Here is a 12,674-nt window from a genome sequence, read left to right on the forward strand (position 1 = left end):
ATCTTTGGCAAGGCCAGCATTTATTGCCCATCCCTAATTGCCCTTGAGAAGGTGATGGTGAGCCGCCTTCTTGAACCGCTGCAGTCCGTGTGGTGAAGGTTCTCCCACAGTGCTGTTAGGAAGGGAGTTCCAGGATTTTGACCCAGCGACGGTGAAGGAACGGCGATATATTTCCAAGTCGGGATGGTGTGTGACTTGGAGGGGAACGTGCAGGTGGTGTTGTTCCCATGTGCCTGCTGCTCTTGTCCTTCTAGGTGGTAGAGGTCGCGGGTTTGGGAGGTGCTGCCGAAAGAGCCTTGGCGAGTTGCTGCAGTGCATCCTGTGGATGGTACACACTGCAGCCACGGTGCGCCGGTGGTGAAGGGAGTGAATATTTAGGGTGGTGGATAGGGTGCCAATCAAGTGAGCTGCTTTGTCCTGGATGGTGTTGAGCTTCTTGAGTGTTGTTGGAGCTGCACTCATCCAGGCGAGTGGAGAGTGTTCCATCACATGCCTGACTTGTGCCTTGTAGATGGTGGAAAGGCTTTGGGGAGTCAGGAGGTGAGTCACTTGCCGCAGAATACCCAGCCTCTGACCTGCGCTTGTAGCCACAGTATTTATGTGTTGGTCCAGTTAAATTTCTGGTCAATGGTGATCCCCAGGATGTTGATGGTGGGGGATTCAGTGATGGTAATGCCGTTGAATGTCAAGGGGAGGTGGTTAGACTCTCTCTTGTTGGAGATGGTCATTGCCTGGCACTTGTCTGGCGTGAATGTTGCTTGCCACTTATCACATTGGCTTTATATTACTACCCCTTTTCCTCCCTGTAACTTATTCCAGTGCCTGTTAGGGAGCCTTATCACAATGGTGAAGGAGTATTAATAACCTGTCCTGTGTGGACCATTCACTTTCATTCTACTATACTGTCTGCCATTGGTTCAAAATTGAGCAAGAGCTCACTGCCTACTCTTTAAGGAGCAGTAGTAGGGTTGCCAACCCTCCAGGATTGGCCTGGAGTCTTAGGAATTTAAGATCAATCTCCTGGACACTGCTGCGAGCAACCCCCGGGAGAAAAATCATACGGGCATTAGAAAAAATTATGTGTGTTTTTTAAAATTTTCTTTGAAACACTTTTGTTTATTAGTCATAGAAATATTGCAAATGGCAAAAAAGGCTGTTGGAGGTGAAAGGTCTTGTGGTGAAACCTCCAGGAATACGTCCAACCAGAGTTGGCAACCCTAATCAGGAGGGGAGGTTACATCCTGCATTATTTGGTAGCAGAGATACGTTCTCGCCTAAAGATTTAGTTCCTTCCAGTGATGCTGTGGATGGAGGCGCGGTGATCTGTTTAATCTTGCATGATTCCTCATGTAAGCATTCTTGGCAAGACAGCAGGGCCTGCTCTTTTAATATATTGCACGGGCTTGAATTCTGCGTGAGGTGAATAAGACTCAGCAAGTTCACTTCAGACAGCTTCCCTAGATTTTGTGCTCTGGAGTGGGTCTGTGAACCCACTACCTTCTGACTCGGAGATGAGAGTGTGCTACTCTAAGAGCCACACTAAGGGAAGACTTCCCGAGAGAAGAGAAATCCATAATCCTACAAGGACAGATTGACAAAACAAACGCCTGAATACATTGGTGGGAGTGGATTTTTATAGCAGTGGGGTTTTTTTTTTTCAAAATAGAGCAGTTCCCCCCTCTATCAAAATCTTCCTCCTGTGGCTTAGTAAGTAACATTCTTGTATCTGAGTCAGAAGGTTTGTGAGTTCAAGTCCCACTCCAGAGACTTGAGCACAAAATCTAGGCTGACACTTCAGAGCAGTACTGAGAGAGTGCTGTCTTTCAGATGAGATGTTAAACTATGGCCCTGTCTGTCCTGTAAAAGATCCCATGGCACCATTTTGAAGCAGAGGAGTTCGTCCTGGCCAATATTTATCCCTCAGCCAACACCTCAAAAAACAGATTATCTGGTCATTATCACATTTTTGTTTTGTTTGTGGGATCTTGCTGTGCGCAAATTGGCTGCTGTGTTTCCTACATTACAACAGTGACTACACGTCAAAAAAACCTTAATTGGCTGTGATAGTGCTTTGGGACGTCCTGAGGTCTGAAGGGCGCTATACCAATGCAAGTCTTTCTTTCTTTCAGTGCTCTCACGGCCCTGTGAAGCAGCAGCAGGGTTTATAACCAGGACTCTGCTTTTCAGTAGCTACTTTCTTCCCGCCTCCCACCCCCCGCACCCCGATGGCTTGCGGTCAGGGCACTTCTTAAATCGAGTTACCAACACCTCCCCACGTGATGTTGCTCCTCCCCTGAAGACATGACGGATCACATTTACGCTGCCTCGGATTATTCAAATGAGTTGACCCCACCCTTTACGGAAAGGTCACCACTGCGGCAAAATGACGGCTAGAAATCCTGCCGCACCTCACCTCTAAGGGGTATGGTAGTGTGATAGTTATGATAACGGACTAGTATCCCTAACAGTTGTGAGTTCAAGTCCCACCATGGTAAGTTGGGACATTGAACTCATTAAATCGGGTAGTTTACAGCAGCATGAAAGATGCCAGATTGCCAGTGTAAACTCAACTGGTTCATGAATGTCACAAAAGCAGAATGCTGGAAATCTGAAATAAAAACAGAAAACACTCAGCAGGTCAAGCAGCATCTGTGGAGAGAGAAACCAAGTTAATGTTTCAGGTCGATGGCCTTTTGTCAGAACTGGAAGAAGTTAGAGATTTAACAGTTTTTAAGCAAATACAGAGCCAGGTAGAAGGGGGACAGGGAAAGAACAAAATGGAAAGGTCTGTGATAAGGTGGAGGGTAGGAGTGATTCAATGACAATAGGGATGACGGTGCAAGGCAAAAGGAGCTGAGAATGGGACAAACATGGAGATGTTCTCTGGGGAAGGGATCCTGTCACTCCCAGCTGGCCTGGCCTACATGTGACTCCAGTCCCACACCAGGTAATTGACTCTTAATCCCTTCTACCCCAACTATTGCTGGTCTTGCCAGTGTGGCTCACATCCCAAGAACAAAAGCAAAGGCTTTTTTCTTCCCCTTCCTTGGTCTTTGCAATGGAGTGGATTTGTATTTCAAAAGAAATGAAAAGCTACCATGCCACATTAAAATGGAACGATGTCAGGACACTGCGGGAGGAAGAAAAAAAATGAGGCCTGTGTAATTAACCAAAGGGCTAGAACACTCCTTCAAGAGGGAGCTGGACTGGTTCTTGACTGGGGCAGAGATCGCAACATATAGAAGACAAGTGGCTTAACAGTTAACGTACACATGGTCAATGTGATCTCCTGGACTGGTTTGCATCTCCTGAGGAGGGGGGTCGGAAAGGAATTCTCCAGAATATTTTTTCCCTTATTGGCCTTGGGTTGTTCTCTTTTTTTTGCTTCTTCCAGGAGATTCCTTGGCTGCAGGGAGGCAGGAAGTGTCCAGTCAGGATGCTCCAGGCACCAAGAGTGTGGAGCAGGCTTGATGGGCCATCTGGTCTTTTTCCTGCCCGTCACTTTCATGGCTTTCTCGGGGTTTTCCTGATCTCCACGGAATTCCTGGAGAGACGGAGTAAATGGCTCAGTGAAATTCCAGGGGACGGTGTTCATGTTATACTAATTCTGATCTCATTGAACTGCAAGCAGGGCTTTCTGCTCCGACAAAAATGGCACTTATTTGACAGGAATGGATTTCCTTTCCCCGAGGTGACTAGCGGGCCCTGAGAATTTGAAAAAAAGAAAGAACTTGCATTTATATAGTGCCCTCCACAGTGTCCTGGCCAATATTTATCCCTCAACCAACATCACAAACAACAGATTATCCAGTCATTATCACATTGCTGTTTGTGGGATCTTGCTGTGCGCAAATCGGCTGCTGCATTTCCTACATTATAGCAGTGACTACACTTCAAAAGTCCTCCTTCCTTCCTCCCTTCCTTCTCTCCTATCTTCCTACCTCCTTTCCTTCCCTCCTATCTTCCTTCCTTCCTTCCTTTCTCCCTTCCTTTCTTCCTTCCTTCCTTCTCTCCTATCTTCCTTCCTTCCTTCCTATCTTTCTTCCTTCCTTCCTTCCTATTTTCCCTCCTTCCTTCCTTCCTATTTTCCCTCCTTCCTTCCTTCCTAACTTTCTTCCTCCCTTTCTTCCCTCATATCTTCCTTCTGTCCTTCCTTCCTTCCTTCCTCCCTTCCTTCTCTCCTATCTTCCTACCTCCTTTCCTTCCCTCCTATCTTCCTTCCTTCCTTCCTTTCTCCCTTCCTTTCTTCCTTCCTTCCTTCTCTCCTATCTTCCTTCCTTCCTTCCTATCTTTCTTCCTTCCTTCCTTCCTATTTTCCCTCCTTCCTTCCTTCCTATTTTCCCTCCTTCCTTCCTTCCTAACTTTCTTCCTCCCTTTCTTCCCTCATATCTTCCTTCTGTCCTTCTGTCCTTCCTTCCTTCCTTCCTTCCTTTCTATCTTCCTTCCTTCCTTCCTATTTTCCTTCCTTCCTTTCTATCTTTCTTCCTTCCTTCTTTCCTATCTTCTCTCCTTTCTATCTTTCTTCCTTCCTTCCTCCCTTCCTTCCATCCTTCCTTTCCTCCTTCCTTCCTTCCTATCTTCCTTCCTTCCTATCTTTCTTCCTTCCTTCCTTCCTTCCTTCCTTCCTTCCTTCCTATCTTTCTTCCTTCCTTCCTTCCTTCCTTCCTTCCTTCCTTCTTTTCTATCTTCCTTCCTCCCTTCCTTCCATCCTTCCTTTCCTCCTTCCTTCCTTCCTATCTTCCTTCCTTCCTATCTTTCTTCCTTCCTTCCTTCCTTCCTTCCTTCCTTCCTTCCTATCTTTCTTCCTTCCTTCCTTCCTTCCTTCCTTCCTTCCTTCTTTTCTATCTTCCTTCCTTCCTTCCTTCCCTCCTTCCTTCCTTCCTTTCTATCTTTTTTCCTTCCTCCCGTCCTTCCATCCTTCCTTCTTTTACAGAACACGGCCGATAACGTTAATAGAGAACGGGGCCAGTAATGGGCTCTCCCAGAACTAAACCCCTTGACTGACACCTCGCGCTCCTTCCCCCCACCCACAGCCCACAGCCCACATGCTACTGCTGACCCCCCCTCCATGACCTGCAGTTCACACCGCACCACTCACCCCACCACCTATTGCCCGCCACCCGCTGCTGCCAGTTCACTGATGTCTACCCTCACCTCACCTCGGTGCCATACAGTATCGTGCTGTGGGAGGAAGATAGGGACTAGTGACCCTGTACAAAAGGTTCCCACTGGCATGCGCCAGGTGTGTAGGGAGTGATATCACTGTCAGAGATGAATGAGACATAACAGGATGTAGAAATGTAAACAAATGCTCAACCGAGAAAAAACTAGCTGATTAAAGCTATCTAACATTTTATGTAGATTTAACTCTTTGGAGATTGTTTCTACAATAAACTCAGTGCCGTTTGAAAAATTGAGGATGTGGTTTCTTTTTAATTCGTTCATGGGATGTGGGTGTTGCTGGCAAGGCCGGCATTTATTGCCCATCCCTAATTGCCCTTGAGAAGGTGGTGGTGAGCCGCCTTCTTGAACCGCTGCAGTCCGTGTGGTGACGGTTCTCCCACAGTGCTGTTAGGAAGGGAGTTCCAGGATTTTGACCCAGCGACGATGAAGGAACAGCCGATATATTTCCAAGTCGGGATAGTGCGGGACTTGGAGGGGAACGTGCAGGTGGTGATGTTCCCATGCACCTGCTGCCCTTGTCCTTCCAGGTGGTGGAGGTGGTAGATTTGGGAGGAGCTGTGATCCTTCAAGTGATGGGCCTTCCGGGACTCAGGAAACACACTTTAGTCAATTGTGTAAAGAAGCCGGGCGTCAATGGCGCAGTTTGCGACAGAACCAGAAGCTGGACTGAGGTCGCTGCAGCGCTCGTTAGATTGAGGCGGAAATCCTTAATCCATAAATAGCGTGGACGGCAGAAGCAAAAGGAGAACAAGTGTTGGAAGTGCAACTGTGCACTAAACAAAACACCACACGCAGGGACTAAATTCAATTGGCACAATCCGTGCAGCATGCCAGAACAGAGAGGTCTCAGAGCCGCCTGAAATCGTTCCTCGGTCCACCTTGTAATGATTCCGGAGAGCCACGGTCGCCAATCGGGAACTGACCAATTTTGGACCACAGGAGGGGGTCATCGGGAGTGGGGGTGGGGCTTGGTGGAGCGGGGGTCCGAAAGCGGCCTTCAGTCTTAATACGGAGGCAGGTGGAGCACTCCTGCTCCTCCAGGCTCCACATTAATGTAAGTCAAAAATAAAACTTAGCCTCAGGCTTCTCCCACGGCCCCTTCAGGGACCCCTGGTTGGGCTGCTGCAGAGCCTGAAAAAAAGCAGTTGTTTGCGGCAACAGAAGCTCCGCCTCCTTTAAACCAATTTGGCGAAGGGGTCAGGAAATGGGAGCAGGAGCCTCATTTCCCAATGGCCACAGCAAGACTGAGCTTCTGAGCCTCCTGTATTCATTCACCCCAATGCGCAATTTAAAACAGGGGAATGTCAAGTTAAGATTCAGTGAGAGTGAGGAAGAAATAAATGGGGGGAGGGGGGAACACGTTTACATGCAGAGTTACTAATGTCGAATGCTTTGCCACAAGTGATGATCAATGTAAAATTAATTGCTGCGAGTTGTTATGATCAGGAATTCACCGCCCGAAAGGGTGGTGGAAGCAGGTTTAATAATAACTTTCAAAAGGGAATTGAATATATACTTGAAGTGGAAAAAATGTATAAGGCTATGGGGAAAGAGCAGAGGAGTGGGACTAATTGGATAACTCTTTCAAAGAGTCGGCACAGGCACGATGGGCCCAATGGCCTCCTATGAAAAAGGTACTTAATGCCCAGGATTTCCAGTTGGTGGGGGAGAGATTCTCCGTCGAGAGATTTGTGGAACCCTGGGATGTTTTTAGACGTCTCTCTGGTGTGGGGGGGGGGAGGTTGTTCCCGCCAATCTCCCGCCAGAGTTTACAACATGAGATCAGGGAGAAACCTGGGAAATTCAGGGCAAACAATGTAAAAGGACTCAGGGATAAAGCAGGAAAACGAGAGGGCTCCTGAACGGCCTCCTCCTGGGCTAAAATCTGTTCCTATACTTTCAACTTAATTATATCGCTGATAAAAAATGGCTGTTATTGTACCTTCACACTCTCCCCATGGTGAATGGTTTGAAGTAGTGGGAGGATTCATCGGCTGATTAACAGTCTGATAGTCACAACCATCTTTACATCAGCCAATGGGGGGAGTTAGTCCTATACGGGGAGGGGGGGATTTTTTGGGCTTCCACAGCCCATACAATGAGGGAGGGGGCCAGCCACATCCCCCGGACTCGAATATCCCACTGGCTGTCAATGCAGAATTCAGAGCTGGAGCTCCGGTCTCCACTCACCGGGACTGTCTGGAGCTCCGGTCTCCACTCACCGGGACTGTCTGGAGCTCCGGTCTCCACTCACCGGGACTGTCTGGAGCTCCGGTCTCCACTCACCGGGACTGTCTGGAGCTCCGGTCTCCACTCACCGGGACTCTCCGGAGCTCCGGTCTCCACTCACCGGGACAGTCCGGAGCTCCGGTCTCCACTCTCCGGGACTCTCCGGAGCTCCGGTCTCCACTCTCCGGGACTCTCCGGAGCTCCGGTCTCCACTCTCCGGGACTCTCCGGAGCTCCGGCCTCCGCTCCCCGGGACTGTCTGGAGCTCCGGTCTCCACTCACCGGGACTGTCTGGAGCTCCGGTCACCACTCACCGGGACTGTCTGGAGCTCTGATCTCTGCTCGCCGGGAGTGTCTGGAGCTCTGATCTCCACTCTCCGGGACTGTCTGGAGCTCCGGTCTCCACTCACCGGGACTGTCTGGAGCTCCGGTCACCACTCACCGGGACTGTCTGGAGCTCCGGTCTCCACTCTCCGGGACTGTCTGGAGCTCCGGTCACCACTCTCCAGGGCTGTCTGGAGCTCTGATCTCTGCTCGCCGGGAGTGTCTGGAGCTCTGATCTCCACTCACCGGGACTGTCTGGAGCTCTGATCTCTGCTCGCCGGGAGTGTCTGGAGCTCTGATCTCCACTCTCCAGGGCTGTCTGGAGCTCCGGTCTCCACTCTCCAGGGCTGTCTGGAGCTCTGATCTCCGCTCGCCGGGAGTGTCTGGAGCTCTGATCTCCACTCTCCAGGGCTGTCTGGAGCTCTGATCTCCACTCTCCAGGGCTGTCTGGAGCTCTGATCTCCACTCTCCAGGGCTGTCTGGAGCTCTGATCTCCACTCTCCAGGGCTGTGTGGAGCTCTGATCTCTGCTCGCCGGGAGTGTCTGGAGCTCTGATCTCCACTCTCCAGGGCTGTCTGGAGCTCTGATCTCCACTCTCCAGGGCTGTCTGGAGCTCTGATCTCCACTCTCCAGGGCTGTCTGGAGCTCCGGTCTCCACTCTCCGGGGCTGTCTAGAGCTCTGATCTCCACTCTCCAGGGCTGTCTGGAGCTCTGATCTCCACTCTCCAGGGCTGTCTGGAGCTCTGATCTCCACTCTCCAGGGCTGTCTGGAGCTCTGATCTCCACTCTCCAGGGCTGTCTGGAGCTCTGATCTCCACTCTCCAGGGCTGTCTGGAGCTCTGATCTCCACCGCTGGGACTGTCTGTAGTGGGGGTTTGAATCCTGTACCTTCTGACTCTGAGGCGTGAATGCTACCACTGAACCAAAGGCTCACTCTAATAAAAGCAGCGACATATCATCAACATGTTGTTGATCCTTGCCATCCCATTAGGCGGACCTTGCTTTTTATAGCTAAACCTACCCTAGTGTGGAGATCAAGTCTGAATATAGTCGTGTCACCACTGGATAATGAATGGATATCTGTGCCAACCTGGCTTTGGCAAAGGTTGTTTACTCTGTGGTGCCCTTGTTTAGTGCTAGCGGCCATTAGTGCTTAGGATGAGACTCACATTCCCTGGTGCTGGAAGGCATGTGACTAAAAGCAGAGACGCTAATTGTGGGTCCCATCTGTCTCCGTTGCCACATAATGACCGTTGTACTGAACTGAACTGCCCAACTAGCTCCTGAAGCAAAGAGCTTTCTAACTGTTGAATTGTTTGGGGAATTCTGTGTTTGCAGGTTAGACACGTTGGGGGGGGGGCAATTTTCGACTGTCCGAGAAACGGGCAGCCAGCTGTTGAAAATCAGGGAGATGGGATGGGCATATTGGTCACCCCTTGGTGTCAGCCATAGCTCAGTGGGTATCACTGTCTCGCCTCTGAGTCAGAAAATCATGGGCTCAAGTCCCCACCTCAGAAACATGAGCACATAATCAAGGCCGACACTCCCAGAGCCAGTACTGAGGGAGTGCTGCATTGTCGGAGGTACCGTCTTTCAGATGAGACACTAAACCAAGGTCCCGTCTACCCTCTCGGGTGGATATAAAAGATCCCACGGAACTATATTACCAGCGAATCAAGCACGGCGCCCAATCCGCCAATGGTACATGGCGAGAGGCAGGATCAGGGCCCGAAGAGGGCCGAGTAAGATTAATTAAATAACTTTATTTATTAACGAGGGGCAGGAGCGTTCCTCTGGGTTACACAAGGAAACTGTGGGCCTCCCCTTAGCCCCAGCTCTCCCTCGGCCACGATCGCCTCCAGACCCCGCCCCGTCACCTTCTCACCACTTACCGAGAAACCGTTCCCTCAGGACACGGTAAATGATGAGGCAGAAATCCCGCTCCCGCCCACCGGCCAGGTAATGGTTCCTACCGGGAGTCCGACCTCCGAGACGGTGACGGGGACCCCGGAGGCACAATTGCCTCCTGACAGCCATTGCCCCTGGTGGGGCTTAAGGTTTCATTCAACGATCTGGCGCTCCCAGCACAGGGCACCGCCCAACGGGAGAGCCAGGCAGAGATACTCATACAACACCGCAGTACCGATTCAGCGGGCGAGGCTCCCTGTGTGAAGGGTGGGAACCCTCAGCTGAATCCTGTAATCAGCTGGTTTAAGACAATAAATCCAACCATTCCTCAATGCCAGGACTGGAAACCTATAATTCCGTTAGAGCGGAAGACTTGTATTTCTATAGCACCTTACAGGACGTCCCAAAGAGCTTTACAGCCAATGAAGTACTTTTTGAAGTGAAGTCACTGTTTTAATGTAGGAAACGCAGCAGCCAATTTGTGCACAGCAAGATCCCATAAACAGCAATGCGATAATGACCAGATCATCTATTTTAGTGATGCTGGTTGAGGGATAAATATTGGCCAGGACTCTGGGGAGAACTCCCCTACCTACTCTTCTTCGAAAAGTGCCATGGGATCTTTTGCATCCACCCGAGAGGGCAGACGGGGCCTCGGTTTAACGTCTCATCCGAAAGACGGCACCCCCAACAGTGCAGCACTCCCTTAGTACAGGCACCAAGAGTGTCAGCCTGGATTATGAGCTCAAGTCTGTGGAGTGAGGACTTGAACCCATGACCTTCTGACTCAGTCAGCGAGAGTTCTACCCGCAGATCCACAGCTGACACCCATTAAGCCATGCAGTGCTGCCCAAGGCGGGCACCATCATTTTGAGGCTAGTTGATGGCAAGTTTCATTTATGACTCAGGAAGTCGGTAATAGCCTGTGGAGGAGTATTTTTGGATCACGACTTTAGTTGACACTTACAATACTGAACTCTGCCAGTAGAGATTAGAACCATATGGTCAAGTGAGAACATTTTGCTAAACCCAGGCATCTCAGTAAGTTAAATTCAGCATTCTAGCTGCACCTCGCAGTGTCAAGTTTAGGCAGATGTCTCACTTACATAGAACGTACAGCACAGAAGTAGGCCATTCGGCCCAACTGGTCCATGCTCCACACGAGCCTCCTCCACCTCTGTTCATCTCACCCTATCAGCATAACCTTCTATTCCTTTCTCCCTCATATGTTTATCTAGTTTCCCCTTAAATGCATCTCTGTTATTCCCCTCAACCACTCCATGTGGAATCAAGTTTCACATTCTCACCACTCTCTGGGTAAAGAAATTTCTCCGGAATTCCTTATTGAATTTATTAGTTGAATCAAGGATTATGAATAACAGGCTAAATGCTGATTGGGAATGTACTCTGATTGGCGCAATGTGACAAGTGGTGTTCCCCAGGGGGTTGGACTGGGGCCTCAGATTGCCACCATAGATATCAATGGCCTGGATAAAGGAGAGTTGTCTATCCAAGTTTGCAGGTGACACCACGTTAGGAGGAGCAGTATGTTGTGTGGACGGCCTTTTCTCATCCCAATTTTACTTGGGATCATAAGTACGTGATGTAAAGAATAGAGGGTTAAAATTACAAGAAGATGAACCATGTTTGACTTTACAACAGCAACAACTTCCCTTTTCCAGCGTCTATAACCTGGTAAAAGGTCCCAAGGTGCTTCACGTGAGCGATTATCAAACAAAATTTGACATCAAGCCATATAAGGAGATGTTAGGACAGGTGACCCAAAGCTTGGTCAAAGAGGTAGGTTTTCAGGAATATCTTAAAGGAGGAGAGAGGTGGAGAGGCAGAGAGGTTTGGGGAGGGAATTCCAGAGCTTAGGGTCTAGGCAGCTGAAGGTACGGCCGCCAATAGTGAGGTGAAGGAAGTGGGGGATACGCAAGAGGCCAGAAATAGAGGAATGCAGAGGTCTCGGAGGGTTGTTAACACTTCTGGAAGTGAGACAAAACCCCTAGGAGCTACACGTTGTATCTGTGTTCAAAAAGGAAGTAACACCATCAGGAACATTTAGTGCTTTAGCAGCATGTAAAACTGGACTGAATTCTCTGAACATTGCATTTCCATAGCAACTGCTGTTTAAAATGCACGGACTTTGTCCAGTTATGGCTGTAGAATTAAATTACTGAGTATTAATCAGAGAAACAGTGGAGCTGCAAAATTCCATTCATTTGCTTGACTTGTTCATTAAACTGAGAAACAAAATGTGTTTGAGCAAGTTAGGTTAATTTAAGTTAGGTTAATTTGTCTGGCTTATTGTGTAGTACTTTCGCCTCTGAGTCTGAAGGTTGTGGGTTCGAGCCTCACTCCAGAGACCTGATGCACATAATCTAAGCTGCTATTTTAGTGCAATCATGAGGGAGCACTGCACTGTCGGAGGGTCAGTACTGAGGGAGCACTGCACTGTCGGAGGGTCAGTACTGAGGGAGCACTGCACTGTCGGAGGGTCAGTACTGAGGGAGCACTGCACTGTCGGAGGGTCAGTACTGAGGGAGCACTGCACTGTCGGAGGGTCAGTACTGAGGGAGTGCTGCACTGTCGGAGGGTCAGTACTAAGGGAGCGCTGCACTGCCAGAGGTGCTGCCTATCGGATGAGATGTTAAACCGAGGCCCCATTTGCCTTCTCAGGTGATGTAAAAGACCCTCAAGGCCACTATATCGAAGAAGATCAACGGCGTTCTCCTTGGTATCCTGGGCCAATATTTATCCCTCAACTAACAGGACTGGTCAATTATCTCATTGCTGTTTGTGGGATCTTGCTGTGCGCAAGTTGGCTGCCGTATTTCCTACATTACAACAGTGACCACACTTCAAAAAGTACTTCAATGGCAGTAAAGCGCTTTGGGACGTAGTGAGGTGGTGAAAGGCAGTATAGAAATGCAAACTGCTGGACCGTTCAGCATTGTCCAGGATAGTTCGGTGTAAAAGGGGTGCAGCTAATCACGTTGATTATGGTCTACGTGGTTTTCTGAATGT

The sequence above is a fragment of the Heptranchias perlo genome, chromosome 5, assembly GCF_035084215.1.
Source record: "Heptranchias perlo isolate sHepPer1 chromosome 5, sHepPer1.hap1, whole genome shotgun sequence".
NCBI classification, from domain to species: Eukaryota; Metazoa; Chordata; class Chondrichthyes; order Hexanchiformes; family Hexanchidae; genus Heptranchias; species Heptranchias perlo.